This window comes from Acipenser ruthenus, chromosome 22, assembly GCF_902713425.1.
Source record: "Acipenser ruthenus chromosome 22, fAciRut3.2 maternal haplotype, whole genome shotgun sequence".
NCBI classification, from domain to species: domain Eukaryota; kingdom Metazoa; phylum Chordata; class Actinopteri; order Acipenseriformes; family Acipenseridae; genus Acipenser; species Acipenser ruthenus.
Genome location: NC_081210.1, coordinates 16,002,634 through 16,030,135, shown reverse-complemented (window position 1 = coordinate 16,030,135; position 27,502 = coordinate 16,002,634). Strand labels below are relative to the sequence as shown.

The 27,502-nt window shown below is 39.7% G+C and overlaps 1 protein-coding gene across 2 annotated transcripts in view; it reads right to left on the bottom strand.

Moving 5' to 3' along the window:
- The window catches only part of LOC117431585 (PH and SEC7 domain-containing protein 2-like), a 214,679-nt gene that overhangs the window by 186,701 nt on the left and 476 nt on the right, over positions 1–27,502 (bottom strand). Inside the window, exon 1 of one of the 2 annotated variants that reach the window (XM_058996025.1) lies at positions 24,303–24,547. The exons of the other annotated variant lie outside the window; for it this stretch is intronic. The gene's annotated coding sequence lies outside the window, so the exon portion shown is untranslated. Of the gene's footprint in view, positions 1–24,302; positions 24,548–27,502 lie in introns of those variants that run through there. 2 annotated transcript variants of the gene reach the window in all.

The window sequence follows — 27,502 nt, the reverse complement described above, 5'->3', positions numbered from 1 at the left end:
GATAATAATTAGGCTGCTCTGTGTTACAGTTTCATATTTATGAAGAGTTTAAAGTATGGCAATGTATTTCAACCACTTTACTCATACGTAAATATTTTCAAAAAATAATTGCTTTCCACAAACCACATTTAAATATTTTCAAATAATAGTTACTTTCTGCAACCTGTATTTAATTGTGTTCAATTATTTACAATTTGTATTTAATTATTTTCAAGTAATATTTACTTTCTGCAATCTGTATTTAATTATTTTCAAATAATATTTACTTTTCACAAACCATATTTATAACTATATTGATCCCAGTTCTGCTAGCAGACATAAATCTTCCTATCCAGAGACTCTATCCTGTACACTATAGCTCACTATTCAACATTGTTCTTATTCAATAGGATAGATAGCAAATCTGATTCCTGCATTTTGAGTGTCTTTTTTCCTGTCTGGGGATTGGGCTAAGGCTGAAACAAAGTAGTGAACAGTCCGAGGTTGTCATGGTTGTAAATCACAAAGAACCAATCCCTGACTTTACCAAGGATGCAAATGACCTGTCCCTGGAGTATGGGACAGCTTAATGATACCAGTTTTGCTTTGCCAAGGGGAAATGACTTTGTACAGAGCAGCGCTGAGATCCTAATTGATTCTGTTTGTTTTAATGCAGTTGCTAAAAGCAGTGTGATCAAGGGATGAGAACCTTATACCCTGCTAATATGTACAGCTTTAATGCAATTAAGAATAATGGACAATCCTGGTGGATTTGATTCTCTTTCATTTAGAGTCAATGATTACAGTCTGTCCCAAGTCCTTCAGTGTCATTATTCCAAGGGCCACACTTTCAAAGCAGTTCCTCCATTCTTTAATTACATTTAATAAAAAACAATGTTAACGTTTCCAGATGATAAACATAACACCTTGAGAGTCCTTTAGATAACTCAGTTGTTTGGTTGTAGTTTTCTAAAATTAACCTATTTTACCTCTTTCAAAAAATGGGAGTTAATTCCAAACTGGAGCAAACTCTTTGAAAATATGTGTTCTAGTTACTTTTCAAAATTAGGTTTTTATCATTTTAAAATTAATATTGGAATTTGGGATTGTAAACATCTGAAAACAGCTAAACAAATGGTCTTCAAAGGCAATGCAATAGTTTCTTCCAAAGGGGCAGTGATAGCACAAAGCCAGAATGTTACCTCAGAAGTAACATCATATTTTGACATACATTTGTATCGCAATGTTATGAGCCCAACACACTGCTGTTAATCCATTTCACTAGCATGGAACCACACTCCATTTCACTAGCATGGAAACACACTGCTGTTAATCCATTTCACCAGCATGGAAACACATTGCTGGTAATCCATTTCACTAGCATGGAAACACATTGCTGGTAATCCATTTCACTAGCATGGAAACACACTGCTGGTAATCCATTTCACTAGCTTGGAAACACACTCCATTTCACCAGCATGGAAACACACTGCTGGTAATCCATTTCACCAGCATGGAAACACACTGCTGTTAATACATTTCACTAGCATGGAAACACACTCCATTTCACTAGCATGGAAACACACTGCTGTTAATCCATTTCACTAGCATGGAAACACACTCCATTTCACTAGCATGGAAACACACTGCTGGTAATCCATTTCACTAGCATGGAAACACACTCCATTTCACTAGCATGGAAACACACTGCTGGTAATCCATTTCACTAGCATGGAAACACACTGCTGGTAATCCATTTCACTAGCATGGAAACACACTCCATTTCACTAGCATGGAAACACACTGCTGGTAATCCATTTCACTAGCATGGAAACACACTGCATTTCACTAGCATGGAAACACACTGCCCCAATGTATTACCGGTAGTTAAGTACTATTTTATGCTGAGGGGTACCTGTAGGTATTGTAATTTGTTACCTGCTCATTAACCACTTCAACTCCAGATGTAAAAATGAAACCCCTTCCCAGGTACCAGATTTTGAAAATAATAATAATAATAATGTTTTCAAACTTGTAATTGCTATAAAATGTTAACATATGATGAATAAAACACAAATAAATTACTTTAACAATGAAAACAAAAACGCTGCTAATAACGATAATAATCAGTAAACAGTAATTATCAAATAAAAACATCAAAACGTGTGCCAGTATCGACTTGCTCCGTGCCATTTATTGAAATGTTCAATACAACAGAACCCGGGATTGCCTTCGCAACCACTGCACATTTTTCTTTTATCTTTTCTTTTGTTTTAATTTTCGTAGCAGACCCTGTACCTTTTTAACGGTGTCTGCTTCGCTTGTGTTGGAGGGATGGTCACAAATGCGTGTACACAGTGTAACACGATTGCCACTCACTCGGGTTCGTGCCCCTTTAAAAATACGACCCAGCACACAGAAATTGATTTTCTTGCGCTAGTTTTTTAATAAACACAAAAATAAAACAAATACACAAAATAAACACCTAGCTCCTCTTGGAGCGCTAACTACCACACGGGAACACCCTGACTAACACGGGACAGCTACGCTGTTTTCCCGTCCTTCCAAAACCTCAAATTTAAACACACTGGTTCGACACCGCACTTACTTTTTCTCTGGCTACTCGGAGACAGAGCACCTCTTCTGCCTCCTTCTATTCAGCAGCCTCGAGCAGACTGCTTGCTCTCCTTTTAAACTCCCGCACCTGGACCTAATTTTTAATAACGCCCAGGTGCGGATGATAATTAACAATAAAACAATTAAACAATAAGCAAATCAATTAGCAAATTAAGTGAAACAATAAAGCAATACAAATCAAACAAAAAGGTGCATTTTCACAAGTTTTTCTTTGCAGGGAGGTTTTAACCCCCTCCCTGCCGTCTCTCACAACCCGCTATCTTACAACAGCTACTTTGCACAGGTATTGTGTTGGATCTGGATGCCACATTGCCTATACCCAGTGCTGTGTTTTGATAGTATTTCGTCACAGCACTGCCATTTCAAACCAAACAGCTTCCCGTTTGCAGCTGGCTTACCTGTAAAGTAGCTGCATGCTCTTCTGTTCGTACAGTTTGTACTGTTCTTGGCTCCACATCCTCTTCATCATAATCACTGAGTGATAAGTCAGCATCACTGTCACTGGTATCGAAATCCTCCGAACCAACTTCACTCCCGTTGCTCATTATAGAAAGACCAGGTACGTTGCCGTGTTTAGCTTTCGCTAAAACCTATATAAACTACAACTAAACAAGTAAAACTAATAATAAATCCAAAAATAATAATTTAAAACACTATATATATATATATATATATATATATATATATATATATATATATATATATATACTTGTAAAAGCTGAATGGCTTCCTGCAATATATCTCAGCCTTCTAAACGCCCACAGTTAGATTGGAATCGCTACATGACACGCAATTGGATAAAAATGTCACCTGACCCTCCCCCAACTTTCATTGCACATTCCACAGTACTAGCACTGCTTTAGAGAATGAAACCTGAAATGCTAGACTGATAAACCAATCATAGAATAGAATGGGAAACTTGACGTACGCAGGTATGGCATGGTCGTGTAAGTGGGTTTTCAATTGACGTACGTGCGTACGTCATGGTGTTGAAGTGGTTAAGAAGAACTGTGTTCCATGATGATCCCCTTAAAGCTGACCAGAGACACTGCCACCACACTGAGCTGTGTAATGCACACATACACACACACAGAATGAACAGCCTACAGGGACCATGTTAGGAGAATGAAAACTAGAGCACCTGCAACGAGAGACCTTCCCATTCTCTTCTATTTCATGTGCTAAGCAACTGCATTCTGACTAATGATTTAAAGACCTTTTTAGTAACTAGGGAACATTATAACAGAGACACAATTAGAGGGCAGACGTAGCCAAGAGCTATAATAGCTTCCCTGTTAAATATCATTTAAATGCAGGCTCAGTTTTTAAGAGTGCATTATGATGTTCTCTTTGTTTCTCTGCAGATCACTGTGGAACGCTGTCTTTCTTATACTATACTATTTTCAAATAAAAAGCAAGAGATTAATGAGGGTTCTAATGAAGCCTGGCTTAACAATGCATTTGACATTCTAAATCCTTACCTCTGGCTAAAATGTCTGTACACAATGAAGTTTACATGTTTTCCGATGCAACAAGATTATCTCTGGATTACATGTAATATACAGTTTATGCCTATCTAAAATTACAAGATTGATGCACATTTGTTTACAAAGAATCTAAATATGATTTGCATAACAAATTGTTGCCTGTAGCAACGTCTTTGTCGTTGAAACAATACATTTTGTTGCTCCATAACTTTACCACGGTAATTTTGCATCTTATTTTGCAGTTTTCCAATGCTCTCCCATGCTTCTACTATGCATTCACCACAGTTCACCATTGCTTGCCTTTAATCATCTTTACCGTACCCTCTCTGGGCTTTACAATGCTTTTACTATGCTGTATTATATTACACTACTGTGGTAAACTTCCATAAAGGTAAGACTGTTATAAATGAAGAAATAAGTCATTTTGGTGGCTATCAGTTTAAGTTCCTATGAGAGAACCCTCAGTCCATCAGTTTAAGTTCCTATGAGAGATCCCTCAGTATCAGTTTAAGTTCCTATGAGAGATCCCTCAGTCTATCAGTTTAAGTTCCTATGAGAGATCCCTCAGTCTATCAGTTTAAGTTCCTATTAGAGATCCCTCAGTATCAGTTTAAGTTCCTATGAGAGATCCCTCAGTCTATCAGTTTAAGTTCATATGAGAGATCCCTCAGTCTACCAGTTTAAGTTCCTATTAGAGATCCCTCAGTATCAGTTTAAGTTCCTATGAGAGATCCTTCAGTCTATCAGTTTAAGTTTCTATGAGAGATTCCTCAGTCTATCAGTTTAAGTTCCTATTAGAGATCCCTCAGTCTATCAGTTTAAGTTCCTATTAGAGATCCTTCAGTCCATCAGTTTAAGTTTCTATGAGAGATTCCTCAGTCTATCAGTTTAAGTTCCAATGAGAGATCCCTCAGTATCAGTTTAAGTTCCTATGAGAGATCCCTCAGTCTATCAGTTTAAGTTCCTATGAGAGATCCCTCAGTCTATCAGTTTAAGTTCATATGAGAGATCCCTCAGTCTATCAGTTTAAGTTCCTATTAGAGATCCCTCAGTATCAGTTTAAGTTCCTATGAGAGATCCTTCAGTCCATCAGTTTAAGTTCCTATTAGAGATCCCTCAGTCTATCAGTTTAAGTTCATTTCAGTCCATCAGTTTAAGTTTCTATTAGAGATCCCTCAGTATCAGTTTAAGTTCCTATGAGAGATCCCTCAGTCCATCAGTTTAAGTTCCTATGAGAGATCCCTCAGTATCAGTTTAAGTTCCTATGAGAGATCCCTCAGTCTATCAGTTTAAGTTCCTATGAGAGATCCCTCAGTCTATCAGTTTAAGTTCATATGAGAGATCCCTCAGTCTATCAGTTTAAGTTCCTATTAGAGATCCCTCAGTATCAGTTTAAGTTCCTATGAGAGATCCTTCAGTCCATCAGTTTAAGTTCCTATTAGAGATCCCTCAGTCTATCAGTTTAAGTTCCTATTAGAGATCCCTCAGTATCAGTTAAAGTTTCTATGAGAGATTCCTCAGTATATCAGTTTAAGTTCCAATGAGAGATCCCTCAGTCTATCAGTTTAAGTTCCTATGAGAGATTCCTCAGTCCATCAGTTTAAGTTCCTATGAGAGATTCCTCAGTCCATCAGTTTAAGTTCCTATGAGAGATCCCTCAGTCTATCAGTTTAAGTTCCAATGAGAGATCCCTCAGTCTATAAGTTTAAGTTCCTATTAGAGATCCATCAGTATCAGTTTAAGTTCCTATGAGAGATCCCTCAGTCCATCAGTTTAAGTTCCTATGAGAGATCCCTCAGTCTATCAGTTTAAGTTCCTATTAGAGATCCCTCAGTCTATCAGTTTAAGTTCCTATTAGAGATCCATCAGTATCAGTTTAAGTTCCTATGAGAGATCCCTCAGTCCATCAGTTTAAGTTTCTATGAGAGATTCCTCAGTCTATCAGTTTAAGTTCCTACGAGAGATTCCTCAGTCTATCAGTTTAAGTTCCTATGAGAGAGCCCTCAGTCTAACATCCACAATGCAAGGTTGTGTTATAGTGCTTTCACCTGACTTCATGAGCTGCTCTTAAGTTCTATTTGCTTGTCATAGCAGGAGTGGAAATAAGGGTGCTTCATACTTCTGTAGCATGTGAATGTGATAAGTCAGGTGCAGACAGCTATAAAAGCTGTGCAGCTTCACTCCGATCATGCAGCAAATGTTGACATTTTTCACCCTTGTCTGACCCTATGAGATTTCACCACCATATACACTCTGGCTAATCAAGCTCTTTGTAAAACCTGGAATGGGTGAAACTGCTATGCATTAGGGGTCTTATTTGCATCTCTGCATAGATATATATCATATAGACAAGATCAAACAAAGTGTCTTTATAGAGGTAAAAAACTCAGCGCCATCTAGTGATATGACACTTTGGATCAGTTTTCCTTTTGTTTTGCTGGCAATTCACTGATGTGCACCAGATGGTGCTAGCGCTTACTAATATAAATACACTCTATCTAATCTAATCTAAATTTCTCTACATGACATAACTAAAACGAAGAGCAGATCCTAGTTGTAAAATTGCAATTGTGTAGTCAACTACAATGCTATAAAGAACACAGTCTCAAATTAAGTGTGCATTAAGTTGATAACTACAGTTCTTATGTCAGAACTATGGAAAATGCAATCATGTAAGACCTTACTATGGCTAAATCATTAAAATCCATTAAACCAGCAAAGCAAATATGCACTGATCAGCGTCGTAACCAGAGCTGACATTCTACCGAGGTCAAGCTCTAGCTGGCAGTATTTATATGACTGCCTGGTATTTACTATTCAACCTCCAAATCTATGTTACATGGCAAACCAACAGAGAAAATTAAGGAGTCTTTTGTACTTTACCAGAATTTTTACATGAGCATCAGCTATGAGGACTTCGTGCTAGTTACGGCCATGGTATTGATTGACTCCTGAGCCCATATCCTTGAGACATTTATTACTGTTTTTTTTTTTTTTTTTTTAACAATGAACTGAATGAATTGAGATCAACAAACAACCCATTTCAGTGTTTTCATGTTAAAGTGATTGTAGCTAACACCATAATCCAGACCTCTTATCTGGCTGTGAGGCACTTCTATTCTCACATCTGCAGTTGTGGAAGAAACACACATTACAGTGCTCATAGATTTTATTTGGACCCATTGTATATGGTACAATATGCCATGCTTTTAGTTAGTCTTGCACTTCCTTGGTCACCTGGCCCCTTCAATGGCTTTTTCCCTGCCTTGAACCAACCACCTGCTCACTCTAGTGACTTACATGCTTTCAGGCAGTAACATGCTTCGACCCAGAAGACACTGCTGAGGTGAAACCAAAGAAGTTCAAGTGTAACAGATGACCTGAAAATAAGGCATAGAAACTGAGAACTTCCTTTAAAATAAATGAATCCTAACTGGGATCATTTAAGACCTGACTTGACAAAGTTTTGATATCAATTGGGTACTAGAAACCGGAAGGGCACTGATGGGCTGAACTGCCTCCTCTCATTTGTAACTTTTCTCATGCTTCTAATTTGACGTACAATCTCACCTGACTAGAATAGCCATTCGATATGTAGTTCTCATAAAGACAAAAATGCTATAGCAAACAGGGATTTTCTTTAAAATAAATGTGGTACAATACTAGCTTGTCCGGTTCCTAGTAGCTGATTGAGCTCACCTTTTTACCTATCCTGAACATTTTCTACAGTTGACGTGTTCAGCATAGGCTTCAGGTAATAGCCTTCTTAAATATGCACAAGCTGTTTCTAAACCGTTCTGGTACACCGAAATAAGAAGGCAAGCCAGGTCTGCCAGGAGCAATGTGCAAGATAAGCAGAGTAACCCTCGCGCTGTCAGGCAGTGCTGTTTCTCTGTGATGGAGAGCAGTTCACAGCCTGCAGACCAGCACATCAGCTCATCTTTGTCCTCAGGAGGATTATTGAAGTGTCTGGCATTGCGACAGAAGCTAAGCCATCGATTTCATTGACTTCACGAAAACGTCTGACAGTGCCTGCTGCCACCCACCTGTACACCTCAGGAATAGATATTGCACTGAACCAGAAGCCTGTACACATTTTCAGGGCTCAAATTTAACGCCGGCCATGCGGCAATTGCTGTGGGTGCCCTTCTCAATTGCTGTGGGTGCCCTTCTCAATTGCTGTGGGTGTCCTTCTCAATTGCCGTGGGTGCCCTTCTCAATTGCCGTGGGTGCCCTTCTCAATTGCCGTGGGTGCCCTTCTCAATTGCCGTGGGTGCCCTTCTCAATTGCCGTGGGTGCCCTTCTCAATTGCCGTGGGTGCCCTTCTCAATTGCCGTGGGTGCCTTTCTCAATTGCCGCGATGCCCCTCAAAATGTATGTCTGTTCACGGCCATTATGACCGCAGTGCCCTTTCAGCTACAGCAACTAAAGAGGCGCCTACATGAGGAAGTGTTTGGATCCAAACAAAAACATGATTACGTGATTTGCGTGGTTAAGTCAAATCAGCGGGAAAAAACAAACAAACAATGATCAAGCACATGGATTTCTACCGTGCGTAAAATGCCATTTCAGAAAAAAGACCAGAAAAAACTTAGGAAGCCTTAAAAAAAATGGCAAAACTTGTTCATTTTTTCAGGTCAGTAGTATAGAAATGTTACGATACTTACAAGTGGTCTTCTTTCAGGTTTTAAAAAATAATATTTACTGTAACTAACTTGAATATGTTTTAATTTCCGTTATCCCCTTATTTTAATGTATTTATTTTTACCATAACAAAACCAAAACGGTATGACATACTATTCTACACTGTATCACAGTGTTTTATTGTCATTACTGGTCCATCTTATGTTTTTCAGTTCATCCATAAATGTAACACAGCTACTCAGCATTTCCACAAGGGAAGGAGATTTCTGAGTTTAGTTGATATTATTATTATTATTATTATTATTATTATTATTATTATTATTATTATTATTACTTAAATTGCGTATGAGGGAAACAATACAGCTTCAAAAAAATATGAAACGTTGAAAATTTGGAGGATGTATTAATATATATTCCTTCTTGGTCCAATTTCAGTCCAGCAAGGCGTTATATAACTAGAATGCTCAGTGAGGTTGGTTATTCGCTAGACTATACGCTAGAGTTTATACATTTTGACGATGACCATTTTTTTCAGCTTGTGGCGTCATTACGTAGAGCTGTTTGTTCATTAGAATCCAGTTTAATTGAAACCTGTTTTTGTACAGTAAGATTTGCATATAAGCTTGCTACACATTTGTTCATCTTGTTGATGGAAACATAGCTACAGTGAATGGTAGGTGAGGCTGCTAGAGCCGTGTTTCTCAACCCTGGTCCTGGAGGCCCACTGTGTCTGCTGGTTTTCATTCCAAATGAGCTCTCAATTACTAGACCCTTAATTGAACTGATAATGTGCTTAATTAGACCTCTTTACTTGTGTTCAGCTCTTAAACAGTTGCAGAGTACAAGTTAGCTATAACATTTTATAAGTTTAACAATTTAAAAGGTCTAATTAAGCAAATTATCAGTCCAATTAAGGGTTTAGTTATGTGATTGAGAGCTCAGTTGGAATGAAAACCAGCAGACACAGACCAGGTTTGAGAACCCCTGCATTAGAGTAATTGCAGACAACAGTGTGCAGTGTAATGCAGTGAGCAGTTTTGTTCTGGTTGACTGATATGAGTGACATTCTGCATGACTGCCTCCCTGACCATCTGGGAGGTTCTGGAGGAGTTAGAGCAGTGTTGAGAAGAGTGTGGAGGAATTATAATAAAGGTGCAGAGCGTGATGACTGCAGGTGAAACACAATGATTTTAAATGTCACCTTTACTTATTAAAGTGGATACAACTTGTAAATACGAAGTTGCTTTTTTCAAAAACTATGTACAGGACCTATTTTGCACTGGCTGAATGATACATTACAAAAGCTTAATTTAAAGTTGAAATGTTATTATTGTTATTTATTAATACTCTATTAATGCTATTTTTCATTGAAAAGTCATAGCTGCAGTAAATATATTTTTCTCTTTCTCTTATTTTAGTAAATTTTACTGCAGATTTCCATGGGTCCTGTAGATTAGTGATAAAAGTCAATGCCTGGCTTCAGCGCAGGGAGCTGTGTCCTCGCAGGCTCAAACCCAGGCTGCTGGTTGACATAAAAAAAGCATTTTCTGAATAAATAAATAGTTATTAAGTTAAACTGTGTTGTTTCTTTATATGGCCAGTAATTGACTTTATATATGAATCCTAATTAAAATTACATACATAATAAATACATTGGCCTTGACTTGAGGTTAGTGGCCTTGATGCCCTCTGCAAATTTATTGAACTAAAGGCCATTTTGGCTTTGCCCTTTTTGTTGCCAATTTAGAGCCCTGCCTTCTTTATCCTGTAGTAAAACTGGCTAGGTGGTGAATTCATTCTACCCTTTCACTCTTGCAGGTTTCAATTAAATTACTTTGCTATTTCCATGCCAAGCTGTCCATTCACTACATGTCTAGTATGTATATTTTTGAAAAATCTTCTGCAAACATATATTTTCATTTTAAACCATGATATTGGGTACTACATAAAATATATATCTCCATTTGTAGGCCTTGCTTTCAGATAGTCAGACACCTGGAGAGTGACATTGTCTCCACCCGTTCAAGGCCATCTTTCCAGCTGCTTCCTCTAATGAATAGCGTGATTTGCAGCCAGTAAGATGCTTTTTACCCTGAAGACACCACTGTGAGGGGGAATGACCTAGGAAGTGTAAAATAAATGGATCTGTAATCTGAAGAGATGGGCAAGAAAACCAAGGGTAACACATACTGTATCCTGAAGAGATGGGCAAAAAAACCAAGAGTAACACATACTGTATCCTGAAGAGATGGGCAAGAAAACCAAGAGTAACACATACTGTATCCTGAAGAGATGGGCAAGAAAACCAAGAGTAACACATACTGTATCCTGAAGAGATGAGCAAGAAAACCAAGAGAAACACATACTGTATCCTGAAGAGATGGACAAGAAAACCAAGAGTAACACATACTGTATCCTGAAGAGATGGGCAAGAAAACCAAGAGTAACACATACTGTATCCTGAAGAGATGGGCATGAAAACCAAGAGAAACACATACTGTATCCTGAAGAGATGGGCAAGAAAACCAAGAGTAATGGATGTCATGTTTTAAAATGATGACATATGTCTGATATCATATGTTTCTTTCGAAACTGCACATTCAAGACCTGTACAGTGAAAGGATATGCAGGCAGGTAAGGGTTATTAAAGTTTTTGTTTTGTAACTACAACCACTCTAACCCTATTAGTGTCAGTGCCAGGAGCCCTATCAAACGATGGTCAGCTCCACGCTTCCTCTAGCTTTAGCTGTTATGTGACTTTGAGCTTTCCTTTTATAAGGTCCTGGATTTTAATTAGAAACCTAGCTATGTGCTGCTTCCATTGAGCATTTGCGACTATCCCAGTGAAAGAGAAAGAGTCCATTGGTAATTAGTTGTAAAATGCTTCAACAAAGAGTTTAATACAAAGATGAAAAGCAAAACCAGACAGAGATGCAGCAGTTTTCAATTTGAATTATCTTCACCTTTATCTTTGCTTTAAGAAGTACCAAACAATCCAATACTTTGAGAAAACAAATGTTTTGGTGAAATTAGTAGAACACAATTGCAATGACAGAGATCTTTATCACAGTTTTTGAGACTTTTTTTTAAATAGCTAAAAGTATCAGGTATATTGCCAGCAATGTGTATCGTATGCTGATCTTATTTGAGCCAATGGATTGGGTGACAGAAAGCCAGCAGATAAGAGCAGACTTGGAATGGAACAGGGCAGAGGACAGCACCTAGCACTCTATCTGCAGACAGATATCCTCCATCAGTCACAGAGCACAATGTCCTGCAGCTAACACTGTCACTCATTAATTACATGAGAGGCGAGAAGATAAGTGCCCAGACCGAGGGGGCTGGAAATGGCTATTGATGCCAGTTTGAAACATAGCAGACAAGAGAAGGATTCAGAGTGGATTTACAGTATAAAAGGACATTGACCAGTTCTATGGTGCAATTCAACCAAACTCACATGAACACAATAATCCATCATTCTAAGCATTTGACGGGCCCTTAACTAAATACAGATATGTTCCAGCTTTCCAAGAAATCAATCAGCAGTAGCAGAATCGCACTAAATCAAGTAGGATCTGAGGTGTTCAATCAGAAATACACTTGCTTGGTAACTAAACGGATCACATCTTTTTCATTCTATGGGGTGGGCTTTTGAGGAAAGATGTGACATTTTAGACCCAATTGCCCAAACGTTATGGTTTGGACAATAATTGATTATAGTGATCTTATTAAGAATGTGTTAGTATTGATTACCGTAATTTTTTTAATTTAAGACGACCTCGAATTTAAGATGCAGCCCAAATTTCCCACCCTCAACTATGCGGTGCAGGCTCGGCAGCCCTAGGCTGTGCAGGCTTAAGCAGCTGTAGCTCCTCTCCCTCTGGTGGTGGAGGTAGCTCTAACACCTCTGGTAGTGGAGGCGGGAGCTGCAGGTAGTCTCCTACCTCTGGAGACTGGTGCGGCTCTCCCTCGGTCACTGGAGACTGGTGCGACTCTCCCTCTTGTGCTAGAGACAGCAGGGCTTCTCCCTCTCGTGCTGGAGATAGCGGGGATTCTCCTTCTCGTGCTGGAGATAGTGGGGATTCTCCCTCTCGTGCCGGGAACTGGTGCTCCTTCTCTTCCTCTTCTTGGAGATGGGAGCAATTGACCACGAAGTGGCCGCAGTCAGGGCACATGTTCAAGGCCTCGAGAGCGCTGAGGTAGGCCTCCCAGCTGCCCATCGGTCATACCTCCTCCTCCTCTCCAGGGCGGGGGCAGTTGATGACAGAGTGGCTCCCCTCCCCTTAGGAACGGCACCAACTCGAGGCCTTGACAAGACGGAAGTAGCCGCTGAACACAACGGGACTTCGGGCTCATCCGTTTCATCGTCTGTCCCAGTCGACCTCCGGGCAGCTTTCCCCCTCATGCCCATAGCGACAGCAGTAGGTGCACTACTCCTCTTCCTCCTCCTCTGCAGTGGAGTACTCTCTTTGTACCCACTAGATGGGGTCCCAGAGCTGGATCATAGGGTTCACCTCCCTTCACACACAAAAAAATCCCAAAAAATAAAAAATGTGTACCCGCAGTACCATCTCTCTACCTGGCCTGAGTCTCTGTGGAGGCGCTGTTTAAACCACGCAGGACACCATATGTCACCGATAGCTTGGGGGGTGACTCAAAAATGTCTTCATCTAGACAATGTGGGGAAGATATAAAAAAGGCCAACAAGATGCTCAGTGTTGAATTTAAATCAAGGGAATTAAAGTTAAAACTTTACAATGCAGACAAAACACAAAATAAAGTGAACACTAAACCAGCACAAGTAGCAATTGCTTATATTTGTTTCTAGTTCTTACTGTCTCGCTTTCTCGTTCCACCTCTGAACACTCAACTCTGTTCAACCAAAGGTGCAGGTTTTTTTTATTGTGGCCTAGGGGTCAACTGGCTATCAATTACCTAATTTACCCCTCAACCACATTCGGCACAGGTTTTATTATCTTCGTGGTCAACAGCCAGTTTATCAAGAAGCACTCGCTGTTAACCAGGCATTCTCACGATTTTATCTGGATGGGGCATTCTAACTCCATCCAGGCTGTCAAACAATAACAAAACGGCGTGTTTTAAATACACATGAACAATACATTTTTAATAATAATATAACAAATAATATGATGCACACAGGGGCGGGGTGTACCCCGTCACACCATTCTACAAGGAACGCTCTGACCTTGAGTGGGTAAAAATCACCTTGTATCGTACAAAACACTATAATGTGTGAGACTGGGTTCATAATCCCAGGCTGTATTTGTTTATCGTTTTTAATGAACATATGCTTCATCATTTTTAATGAACATGCTTCATAGTGATTTAGTTTGCATTGTACAGACTCAGGTAAATACAGATTGTTTAATGCAAAAACAGAAACGTTACACTTCAAATTCTAATAGGGATGCACACATTTTAGAAATAAATTAGCATGAACAAAGGTTTATTGTGGAGTTGTTTCAAAAGATTTCAGTGCAGTTCAGGGAGTAGAGAGACCTTGACCATCGCTCTGTTTCAGACATATTAAAACAACCCAGGGCTTGGAATTGATTCTGGGCTAAGGGGGAGAGCTGCAATTCACCAGAGCTTTTCCATTTAGTAGTGCTGTGTAGTCTTGAGTTATCTTTCCTACTGTATACTACAGTAGCACGCTTGAGATGACTTATCTTTCCTAGACCACTATGCGATGTTGAAAGCACCCCCCTCCCCCCGTTTCAATAATGTCCCTTCTTTCCAATGCCAATCAGTATGCCATTAAGCAATTATCTCTGAGATGCAGAGAATGAGCAGAGATTGCAGAGATCAATGAGTCTGAGCCAATGGTTTATTGGCAAGCAAGTCTGTATTTATCTGAAAAGTAATTGCTTATTACTGTAGGATCCTACCTCCCCCATTTTACCCCAAATCTGCACCCTGAAACTGGGCTGTAATAGTCAAAATCTCATCTCGTTCCAATATCAAACTGTTGCAGCCTACTATGATTCTACCCGCAGTCTACAATCTGCAACCAGATGTTAAACAAAGGTAAAAGATTGAATATGTGTTGCACTTTGGTGAGCTAGTACACTGGAAGTGAATGTAAAGTGTTATCAACCATTGTAAAAATTCACTGCAAACTGCAGTGCACTAAAAGCATAGTGAACACGTGCTAAAGCATGCAAATTCCAGATAAGTGAGGTGAAGCACTTGGAGTGAACACGTGCTAAAGCATGCAAATTCCAGATAAGTGAGGTGAAGCCCTTGGAGACCAATGAAGATCAACCAGACTAATCCCAGGGCTTACAGGACTGAGCTATAAAGATTTAGGGGGGACTTGATTGAAGTCTTTAAAATCTTGACAAAGTTAAAACCCTAACTTTAAGCACAGCACAAAATCCAGGACCAGAGGACGTAGTTGGAACTTAAGTAGAGACAGACAAGAATGAAGTGGAGGGTGGTGCTGCTGCTGACTCATTGAGATCCTTTACTACTAGGAAATGGACGAGCAGTGATGGGTCAATCGGCATGCTCGCGTTCATAAATGATGCTCTAATGTTTAATGTACTGTTCACTAGGCGAAGAGCAAAACCACACAGACAACAGAAAGAAGGCATGACTTGGGGTTTCAATTGGGAGACTGGTTAGGGAATGAAAGTGGTCACTGTCATGCTCCTGAGCTTCCCCTAGGTTAGAACTGTTCAATGAGACATGCTGTCCTTCAAGCAAGCATCTTCCTTCCTTGTTATGCTGTCAATAGATATCAGTCTTTCACAGGCACTTATTGTCAGTTTGCACACTCCCCCCCCCCACCAACCCCAGACTTATAAATATATGATGCTGTAATAATTCAGAAAACACATTGAACTATATTCTTTATATTCCAAACATTTATTTTCAGAGAGGGAACATACCAGAGACAGATTAGTCAGGTCATTTAGAGGGTGTACGATTTGTTTTGTATTCATTTTTTAACTGGAATGGGTGTAAAGTAGACAATCCTTTTAGTTAACCCTGACTCTACTGCACCTGTGTATTCCATATATCTTCTGCATGATGCTCACTAAGCCCAGCGAGCAAGAGGTCAACTCATGTTTCAATATAAAGTTGTCCATTCAAAATATGTTCATTAAAAGTAATGTTCTACTAAATGTTGGAGTGTTTAGCCTGATCTCCTGAATGACTGTGATGGCAAAACATTGCAGCTACCAGTGTGTTAGCATAATTACATATTTATCATGCTATAATAAATCAATCACTACTAAAAGATTGTCATGTGATGCTTTATTCAACTGCAACAGCTAACCTTTAAATGCACCATACATTTTTTGGTTCAAAATCCCTACAACATTTTTTACTCATTGTTCAAGGTGCTTTGGTACACTGATTCCTTGTCATGATGTCTGTAATTTCCTTCACCCCGCCCTACCCCACCCCTAGCCCCAATGATTTACTTATCCGTGTCAATGACACAATAATCACTGTATTTAAGATTTAAGACTGTCTAGTCTTTAAATTATTCATCCCTGTATGGTGCATTATTTAGGGCAAACGTTGCACGCTGCGAGTCATTGACTGATTGAATAAGGCTACAGATCCAGTATTTAAATACCTATCAGTATCCTGCTCTACTTTTAAGAAGACGGAAGAAAATCATCAGCATTGAAGCATTCTTTCACACTGCATAGGCACAAATAGTGTGTCCATTTGTGTACTTTACCTTATCAGAAAGAAGATCCAGTTAGTTTACATTCCCTGCTCTATTATAGCTAAGGTAGCAAAATAGAAATTAAAAAGGATGGTCTTTTTCTGAATGGTGATTTTATTACAGAGGAAACACTTATTGAACTGATATTTCAAAACTGAAAGGAGCACTTCCACGCCTTCTAACTGTATTTAAAATGTCTGCAGATGTCAAGTAAATTTGCACAGTAATTTTGCAGTTTTCCCATGTGATTTCACTGGTTATACTATGTATTTTCCATAGTTTACCATAGTTTGCTATGTTATTAATATGCTTCTCTATACCTCTCTGGGATTTACAATGCTTCCCTGTGTCATATTATAGCCAAATGCAATCTGAAACGTATTTAGGAGGCTAGGACTATATGATAAGTTGGTACAAAATGAAGACAGTTATCATGTTTACCATGGAGATTGTGACAGACAGACACAAAGGAACAGTGCATAAGGGTCTCCAAAAAAGGAAAAAAGGGCATATTTTTTTATTTTAAAACATACTGTAAATATACAACATTAGAGCAATAAGCGCCACAACCTGCATCCTAGATGTACAAATCTAATTGTGACACAAGTAGATGAAGACAGACCAGTAGGAATCTCCATATATTTCCAGGTTATCTCATTCTAAACAAGTTTTATTACAATTGGCATCTCTCTAGATCTGTAATACAGTACGCCCTCGCTATAACGAAACTGTTGGGGTCCAAGCCTTTTGTTCGTTATATCGAGGGGTTCGTTATAGCGAAAGGGCAATGAAAATTAAGGATAAACTGTTGAGTAAGTTAATGAGATGAGATTGTGAATACACCCAGCCCTCGTTATATCACCCCTCGCTATACTGCGGATTCGGATATATCACAGTCCTGGAGTTGGCTGCCCATTTTTACTGTCTAACTGCGTATGCCTTAGCTGCAATATACATAGGCAATTACTGTTAGTTTTATTTGATACTGCACATCACAAAAAACAATATACAAAATAATTAAAAACAAAACATTAATATCGTACTGTTATCATATACACACGTATTGCACAATAACACAAAGCAAATATACTACTTGCTGAAGCGGTTTTTATTTTAGCTAATGTTCACGTGTGGCAGCAATGCACTAGCAAAAGTCACAAGGTAGTGACGTCAGAACCCTAACAACAAGCCGATGTTGGGAATGGATTATTTCAATGCAGTGGGGTTTGTGCATTTGAGAAAGGAGAGGGAGACTCATGAAGTTAATTGGAGACAAGTTGATGAGAAGCAATTACGAATTAAAACGGTGTGCTGCTTTTTATACGAAAAATGAGAAAAAGCATGTTGCGTAGAGCAGGGGTTCTCAAACTTTTTTTGTTGACGGACCCTTTTTCACATGTAACATTAATCACGGACCCCCTACTGAGAAACTGACTGACACAAGTATATAAAATGTACTTATAAACACACTGTTAATAATGCTTAAAGAAAAAAAGTACACAGCACTTACAGATACTGTAGATGTCAGTGAGATGGGTGGGCCTGCTTCTTACTGCAGAGTCTGTCTATCCTTGGTGTGATGGTTGACAAGCAAACTCGCAAATCATTTTCCACTTCTAGTCGGGACCTGAGCTTTGTCTTCATAGCTGCCAAAGCAGAGAACGATGCTTCACATATATATGTTGTTGGGAAAGGTAGCAGCACTTTCATGGCTTCTTTTACTAAGACTGGGTACTCCACTGCAACAGTTGGCCAAAACTGGTAAGGGGCTTGTTCCTGAAACTTAATTTTCAGCGTGCGGTCACAGGAGAGTTCGACCAGCTCTTGTTCTGCTTTTCCACTCAAGCGACAGGTTGACTTAGCAAAAGTTGAAAATGGATCTCGAACCCAATCGTATTCCTCCATGTTTAAATTTTTAAAGTAAACTCCAAAGTACTCTGCCAAAGTTGAAAGGTGAGCAACGATAGTGTCTCTCGCACAGTCTACTGTCATGCTGTTCGTATCCAGGAATTCTGTCATTTGCGGAAACATATCGGAGATTCCATTGCTCACTCTTGTTTTCCAAATGTCTAGTTTCTTCATAAATGATGCAATCTTGTCACTCACCTCAAGTATGGTTATATTGCCCCCTTGTGTGGACAGGTTCAGGGCATTCAACAAGTTAAACATATCTGCAAGGTATGCAAGCTTCGTGATCCATAGCGTGTCAGAAAAGTTTGTGGCAAGTGTAGGATTATGCACAGAAAGAAAGCCCAGCAGTTCTTTGCGAAGTTCGAAAACACGTTCCAACACTCTGCCGCGAGATAACCAACGCACCTCCGTGTGAAACAATAATTTATCATATTCAGCACCCATTTCGGAACACAACTTTGAAAACAGCCGTGAATTCAAAGGCCTGGACTTTACAAAATTCACAACTGTCACAACTGCATTTAGAACAGCATGTAATTCAGGTTCCATTTTCTTTGATGCAAGGGCCTGGCGATGCAGCATACAGTGTGTTACAATTACATTTGGGTTTATAGCTCGTATTCTTGCTACAACACCATTCCTGTTGCCTGTCATAGCGGCCGCGCCGTCTGTACAAACAGCAACACACTTCTCCCAGTTTAGAGATTCAGCTTTCATGAAATCATCCAATAACTTGAAAATGTCTTCACCTGTTGTACGTTCTGGTAACTCCTGACAAAAAAGAAAATCTTCCATAATTTCCCCCAACCAAACATAACGAACATAAACTAACAACTGTGCTGCATTACCAATATCTGTTGTCTCATCAAGCTGAATTGCAAACTGCTCACACGTACGTAGCCTTTCGGTGAGCTGACATTTCAAATCACTTGAAAGCTCTTCGATTCTCCTACTTACTGTGTCGTTAGAAAGTGGTATGGCCTTCAGTTTCTTCGCTGCATCTTCGCTAACCATCACTTCGCACATTTCTACAGCAGCTGGAAGAATCAGTTCTTCTCCAATAGTATGGGCCTTTTTACTCTTTGCAATCCGAAGCGCTGTTAAGAAGGATGCTTTCAGAGCCTTTTCTGGAACCGTTGTTATGTTTGTCATTTTAGTTTTCTGTTGATTGTATTCTTCTTTCTTTCTTTTAAAAAAGTCTGTGGATTTATCTTTGTATTCTGGGTGCCTTGTAGTAAGATGTCGTTTCAGCTTTGCAGGTTTCATTGCTTCATTTGACAGAATTTGTAAGCATACAACGCATTGCGGCCGCCCATCACTGAATTCCATAAAACCCAAATCAATGTAACTGTCATCAAACTTTCTCTTCTTTTGCTTTTTACTGGACTCAGCGTTGTCACTGCCTTCAGCACAACTAGCAGTACATGGACGTTTTAAATACTTATCCATTTTTCTTAATGTTTGCTCACTCACTATTTATTTTCTCTCTCACTAATAATATCTTTCACTTCCACCCGCCAAATACGTCTCAGACTGACGTCACTGAGCTCTTGTCGTAGGCATTTCTGCATTTGACACTTATTAGTAGGCTCACCATAGTTTTCATATTAACCGGCGAGATTTGAGAACATTTTAAAGTTGCCTTTAAACTGCAGTATGTTTTTTATCTGTAAGTATTACGCCTTTGTTAATATGAAAAGTTAAATTAATCTTGCTGATTTAATTTTTTTGATTTGATCGGGAGTGCAAATTATTAGGGCAATATTAGTTATTAATAGAATGTAAAAAGCGACAGTTGACACTACAAAAAAAAACATGAATGAAAAAAACATTTAATCATTTTAATTATTATTATTGCTGTGTACGGAGTTACGCAGGTGTAATGCTTAATTTACACGTTACTTTATTTCAGTTAAGGGCAACATTAAAATCCCATTCTGTCTCCCCAGTGGTGTCTGGGGTACTACTGTCCTAAATGTTAGTGACTCTTACTGTACTATGTTTCTGTACATGCACCACTAAGTAATTATGATTATATGCGTCTGTTCCGGTAGGCATTGCATACGTGCGGTGATATTTTTTCCCCCCTAATATTTTGCGGACCCCCTGGGCAGTCTCTAAGGACCCCCAGGGGTCCGCGGACCCCAGTTTGAGAACCCCTGGCGTAGAGGATTTATACTGGACCCTGACGCCGCCGATAAAGCGAGGGAGTGGTTGTACAGTATTTATTTGTTTTTCTATGGGTCTCTCGATATACAGCGGATTTATGTTGGACCCCGACACCTGTGATATATCGAGTGGGTGCTGTTCAAATAGAATTACACGTACCTGTTCGTTTCATGTATACAGTATTCTGCTTTTGCTTTCGTTAAATAATTAAAATGCTGTACAAAAAAAGCACAAATCCCGAATTAAAGCTGAACTTTTATTCAAAATCAATCTGACATGAATCGTTTCACAGCGCACCAAATCTCAATCCAACATGCAAGAACCCCAAACTGAGTTTTTATTCCAAATCAACCCGACATGAAAAGTTAACTAGATCCTCAATATTTAGTTTTCATTGTTTTTTTCTTTCTTTTTTAAATCAATTTTGCTTTGCCGCATGGTTGCTGAACAAGACAAAAAACAAGTGCTTAATTGACAACCTATATTCACGACAGATATGCCTGCGTTACTACTTTTTTCAAACGATCAATATAGCTTTCATTTTTTGTTGCAACATAAAATGATTTTCGTTTCAGACGCAGTTACATAGCGCAAGCTTCTTATTAAGACAAAAGAGTTGACTTCACTGCAGAGGTGGCATGATCCTGTGCGTACAGACCGTGATGTTGACAGTGTGGTGTATATTGTAACAAAAATCCTTAACGCATAAGAATGAGCCTTCAGTCGATTCAGAGCCAAACTCGATCTTATTACACTAATACGTGATCAAAGACAATCTGCCAATTGTTAACTAACAATTAACAGGTCGCTGTGGGCCACGACCTAGCCGCTAAAACTAATTTCTTTTTTAAAGAAATCTCAGGGTGGAACTATTCTGTCTCTGTTTATTCGCTTCAATCATTTCACAATAACAACAAACACTCCCCCTATCACTGGTCTTTAGCCCCAGTTAGTCCCGCCTCGTCCCACTCCACGGCCAGTCACCAGCAGCTCCTGTGGTCCATGTCTGTCGGCTATAGGCTGTTCGACCGATGTGAAACACAGACCCTCCTTCTCCAAGCGTTCCTCCACTTCTACACCTCACATACGTTACAATATATTATCTTTTTTTGTTTTTTTTATTTGGGGTCCAGGGGCCAGTTCGTTATAGCCGAAGGTTCGTTATAATGAAGGATGTTATAGCGAGGGTGTACTGTAACCATACAGGGAATAATAAGTAATTTATATTGGAGTTCATGTTTAATATTTCACACTGTTTTCATAACACACATAAGGCTAGTGAAAGATATTCATGTTTTAGAGATACCTAGCCTCACTCGTGCTTCACAGACAGAAAGGCTAACTAAAACCTGTACATCCTTTCCCTGTAAAGATAAACCAAAACCTCAGCAATGTATTTTTCCCTAATCTCTGAGCACTGCACAGTATGACAGTCTAATAACTCCCACAAAAAAAAAAAAAATAATATTTAGGCCGTCAGTGCCCTGTATAGAAAAAAACAGAAACCATGAGACTTTTTTAGGGTCGTCGTTCAAAAAATGTGTCCATCTGTCCGTCTGTCTGTCTGTCGAACTACATAGTGGAAACTGCCTTGATTTTGCACCAATCTTCACCAAACATTTATCATACATTCATATCATACACTGAAAACATTTTAGGAACTCCTTGCAGTGGTGTCCAATACAGTGGTGTTACAGTGGTGTCCAATACAGTGGTGTTACAGTGGTGTCCAATACAGTGGTGTTACAGTGGTGTACAATACAGTGGTGTTGCAGTGGTGTCCAATACAGTGGTGTACAATACAGTGGTGTCCAATACAGTGGTGTCCAATACAGTGGTGTGACAGTGGTGTCCAATACAGTGGTGTTACAGTGGTGTCCAATACAGTGGTGTTACAGTGGTGTACAATACAGTGGTGTTACAGTGGTGTCCTATACAGTGGTGTACAATACAGTGGTGTTACAGTGGTGTCCAATACAGTGGTGTTACAGTGGTGTCCTATACAGTGGTGTACAATACAGTTGTGTCCAATAAAGTGGTGTTACAGTGGTATCCAATACAGTGGTGTTACAGTGGTGTATACATAAGGACCTCTGCAGGTTACAATTTGCAAAAATGACATTTCATAATTATTGTGCAGTATGTTTCTTCACCGTGTGATTTGAAACAGTGAATGGCTACACGGGGTGTATGTATGTAATTAACTATCTCTGATAACTGACTGAGTTGAGTAGAATAAGGATGTCTGTCTGCTCCAGTGTTGCAGCCTGGCTCTTGCAATAAGTTCTCATGTTAATGGACTGTTCAGCAGATGGGCCGCAGCAGTACGAGAAACGTTTCTGTACCAGCTGTGCAGAATGAATACATTTGAACCATTTCATCTGTTCCAGGAATCAATATACAAGATGCAAGTTAAGAAACTTCACAATTCACATCACATTGACCTAAACTATTTCAAAACCTTTCCTCCATCATCTCACAATAAAATGTTAAGCTATTCTGAAATGTCTGCCACTAATATTATATATTGTAACAAAGCAGGAGGGGGTTAAAGCCTCCCTGAGTGGAAAACATGTGTGGAATGCACATTTGTTTAGTTTAATTGTTTTGGTTTATTGTTTCATTGATTTGTTAATTGTTTTATTATTAATTATCCCCTGCACCTGGTAGCTATTGTTAAATTAAAACCAGGTGCAGGGTATTTAAGAGAGGCAGCTAGTCTGCTCAAGGCTGCTGAGGAGAAGGAGGCAGAAAGGTGTGCGCTGCTTCCTGGCAGTTATGAGCTAAAAAGTAAGTGCTGTATAAAACCAGTGTGTTTTGTAAGGACGGGGAAACAGCGTAGCTGTCCCGTGTTAGCCAGGGTGTTCCTGTGTGTTAGGTAGTGCTCGTACAGAGCTAGGTGTTTATTTTGTGTGTTTTGTTTGATTTTTGTGTTTATTAAAAATAGCGCACCAGCGCTTAAAATCCATTTCTGTGTGCTGGGTCTATTTTTAAAGGGGCAACGAACCCGAGTGGGTGGAGATATTTTACAATATTCTGTAATCTATTTTAGATTGTATTCCAGAGACACACTTGTGGCATAACAAGATGAACAGGATTTTATATAAATGAGTCATTTTGAGGTCTGACAGGGGACTATATTTTAGTATGTTACAATTATGTGCCTTAAAAACAGTTATTTAATTACTGATGGTACATACAATGACCCATGTATATCTGCAGTGAAGTGGGGGCTTCATTGACTTTACAACCAGACAAAGGAAGATGTCTTGTGGACGCTCTGTACTTGTAACCACACATTATTAGAAAACAGGAAGTAAACATCAGTAATTTGTCATCAAATAAATTACAATGGATAACTTGTGCCAATATTAATTTTTCTATTCGATACATCAAAGCACTCCGCAGTAAGACCTGTACTACAGCAGTGCAGCCCAAAACAAAGGACAAACCCCTCTACATGCCACAGTGTGCATTTATATGGAAAGAGGCATAGCTCATTATGTTTTGATATTTCTATTCATATACAGCCTTCTAGGTCAAGAATGATTTATTTTTTAATAAGACCCCAATTGGGAAAATCTTCTGAATTGTGAAAGAAAGAAAGACAAACGGGAAAAGAGAAAGAATGACAGAAGGAAAGAAATATGTCACGTTGCATTTTACATGGGTATACTATGGAGATCGGTCATGGTGATCTACCTTTTCATGATAATGATAGCTTTCTTTTTTTATTTCCATCCCAGTGAGCGATGGATGTTACTTACATACTGGCTGACTTTCATTCTACATCAAGCCATGTGACCATGCATGGATGTGTGATACTGCAGTACCTCAATGTGAATATCAATGGATCATCTGAGGTAAAAATACAAAATTTCAATTAGAATTAATATATTTAAAAATGTCTTTGTATATTACCTCTCCAGTCTGCACAGTCTCTTCAGTACCTCTCCAGTCTGCACAGTCTCTACAGTACCTCTCCAGTCTCTACAGTACCTCTCCAGTCTGCACAATCTCTACAGTACCTCTCCAGTCTCTACAGTACGTCTCCAGTCTGCACAGTCTCTACAGTACCTCTCCAGTCTCTACAGTACCTCTCCAGTCTGCACAGTCTCTACAGTACCTCTCCAGTCTCTACAGTACCTCTCCAGTCTGCACAATCTCTACAGTACCTCTCCAGTCTCTACAGTACGTCTCCAGTCTGCACAGTCTCTACAGTACCTCTCCAGTCTCTACAGTACCTCTCCAGTCTGCACAATCTCTACAGTACCTCTCCAGTCTCTACAGTACCTATCCAGTCTGCACAGTCTCTACAGTACTTCTACAGTCTCTACAGTGCCTCTCCAGTCTGCACAGTCTCTACAGTACCTCTCCAGTCTCTACAGTACCTCTCCAGTCTGCACAGTCTCTACAGTACCTCTACAGTACCTATCCAATCTGCACAGTCTCTACAGTACCTCTCGAGTCTGCACAGTCTCTATAGTACCTCTCGAGTCTGCACAGTATCTACAGTATCTCTTCAGTCTGCACTGTGTCTACAGTACCTCTCCAGTCTGCACAGTCTCTACAGTACCTCTCCAGTCTGCACAGTCTCTACAGTACCTCTCCAGTCTGCACAGTCTCTACAGTACCTCTCCAGTCTGCACAGTCTCTACAGTACCTCTCCAGTCTATACAGTCTTTACAGTACCTCTCGAGTCTGTACAGTCTCTACAGTACCTCTTGAGTTTCTACAGTCTCTACAGTACCTCTCCAGTCTGCACAGTCTCTACAGTACATCTCCAGTCTGCACAGTCTCTACAGTACCTCTCCAGTCTGCACAATCTCTACAGTACCTCTCCAGTCTCTACAGTACCTATCCAGTCTGCACAGTCTCTACAGTACCTCTCTCTCCAGTCTGCACAGTCACTACAGTACCTCTCCAGTCTGCACAGTCTCTACAGTACCTCTCCAGTCTCTACAGTACCTATCCAGTCTGCACAGTCTCTACAATACCTCTCGAGTCTGCACAGTCTCTATAGTACCTCTTGAGTCTGCACAGTCTCTACAGTATCTCTCGAGTCTGCACAGTCTCTACAGTATCTCTTCAGTCTGCACAGTCTCTACAGTACCTCTCCAGTCTGCACAGTCTCTACAGTACCTCTCCAGTCTATACAGTCTTTACAGTACCTCTCGAGTCTGTACAGTCTCTACAGTACCTCTTGAGTTTCTACAGTCTCTACAGTACCTCTCCAGTCTGCACAGTCTCTACAGTACCTCTCGAGTTTCTACAGTCTCTACAGTACCTCTCCAGTCTGCAGTCTCTATAGTACCTCTCGAGTCTCCACAGTCTCTACAGTACCTCTACAGTCTCTACAGTACCTCTCCAGTCTGCACAGTCTCTACAGTACCTCTCCAGTTTCTACAGTCTCTACAGTACCTCTCCAGTCTGCACAGTCTCTACGGTACCTCTCGAGTCTCTATAGTCTCTACAGTACCTCTACAGTCTCTACAGTCTCTACAGTACCTCTCCAGTCTGCATTGTCTCTACAGTAGCTCTCCAGTCTGTACAGTCTCTGCAGTACCTCTCCAGTCTGTACAGTCTCTACAGTACCTCTTGAGTTTCTACAGTCTCTGCGGTACCTCTCGAGTCTCCACAGTCTCTACAGTACCTCTACAGTCTCTACAGTCTCTACAGTACCTCTCGAGTCTCTACAGTACCTTCGCTGGAGGTGGTGCACTGCATGTGCATGGTTTCTTTCCTGCTTTGCTTTCTTATCTTCCATGCTGAACTATTTGTATGGCAAATCAAGGAACGGTCCCCATAGTTACTATATCTCTAATCAGTGATTCTGCAGACACCTCACTTCTCTGTCTGTGCATTTAACCACTGCCACTGTTTTAAAAACCTTGCCTAGCAGTTAAAAGCTGTATCGTTAATCATTTCACTGAGTCACATTTTTTTCTTCAAGGTCAAACTTTGTAAAAAGATTGTGCAATTAAACATTATTGTATTATAAGCACTAGCTCTCATATTTAAATATCTCCTCATTCTTCTCTTATGATAAACATAATCACCAACATTACAGTTTACTTGCAAAAAAAAAAAAAAGAACATCTGGTAGACCAAGCCTGAATATTTTCTGGTCTGCTCTATTTTTAAAAACGCCTTTCTCCCTAAACAGGGCTGTCTAGCTGTCTGGCAGCAATATTAGCAATTCCCGTTACTGTTACATACGTTCGCTATTGTATGCTTTGAAGGCATGTTATTTGAAATAGCTGGCAGTCTTGTACTACCGTTATTGTATGTTCCTTGACAGCCTCTGTCTTGATGAGTACCCCAGGGAAATAAGCTAGACATTTAAATATTATAATTAAGAAACTAGGAGGACTGAACATCCTCAGCTTTTTGTTACGGTGTACCATGCTGCCTCTGCACCTGTTCCCAGAAGTAGTCGAGTCATACACGCAATATAAATTACAAAAACAGGAGAAACAACAACACTGATCAACTGTTCCCTTCTACAGACGAAACGCAGCCGTACTTCAACCGCATAGTGCTGTCACCATGACGACGGTATGATTGGGAGACAGACTGCCAGAGCTGAATTGATCTGCTCATACAGCTGTGTTTTATTAAGCAGCAGAAACACATTATAAACCAAAACACAGTCACATATATCATTGTTTTATAAAGATCCCCTAATAAGAAAAGAACGAATTTAGTCGCCATTTATATTTAATCTCAACGTAATAACAAGGTGTATGTGATGCATAAATATATTAATAAACATAAACAAACAATAAAGGTCACATTGTAAACAAAATGCACAACACCTCCTCATGTACAACTCCTTCAATAATGCATGCGCATCATTTAAGAGAAATGCTAAACTTAACTGCTTATTGCTTTCACCATACAATACCAATAGCGTGTAATACTACAAAACCGTATATAGCGAGAGGCAGCGAATAATATACAGCAT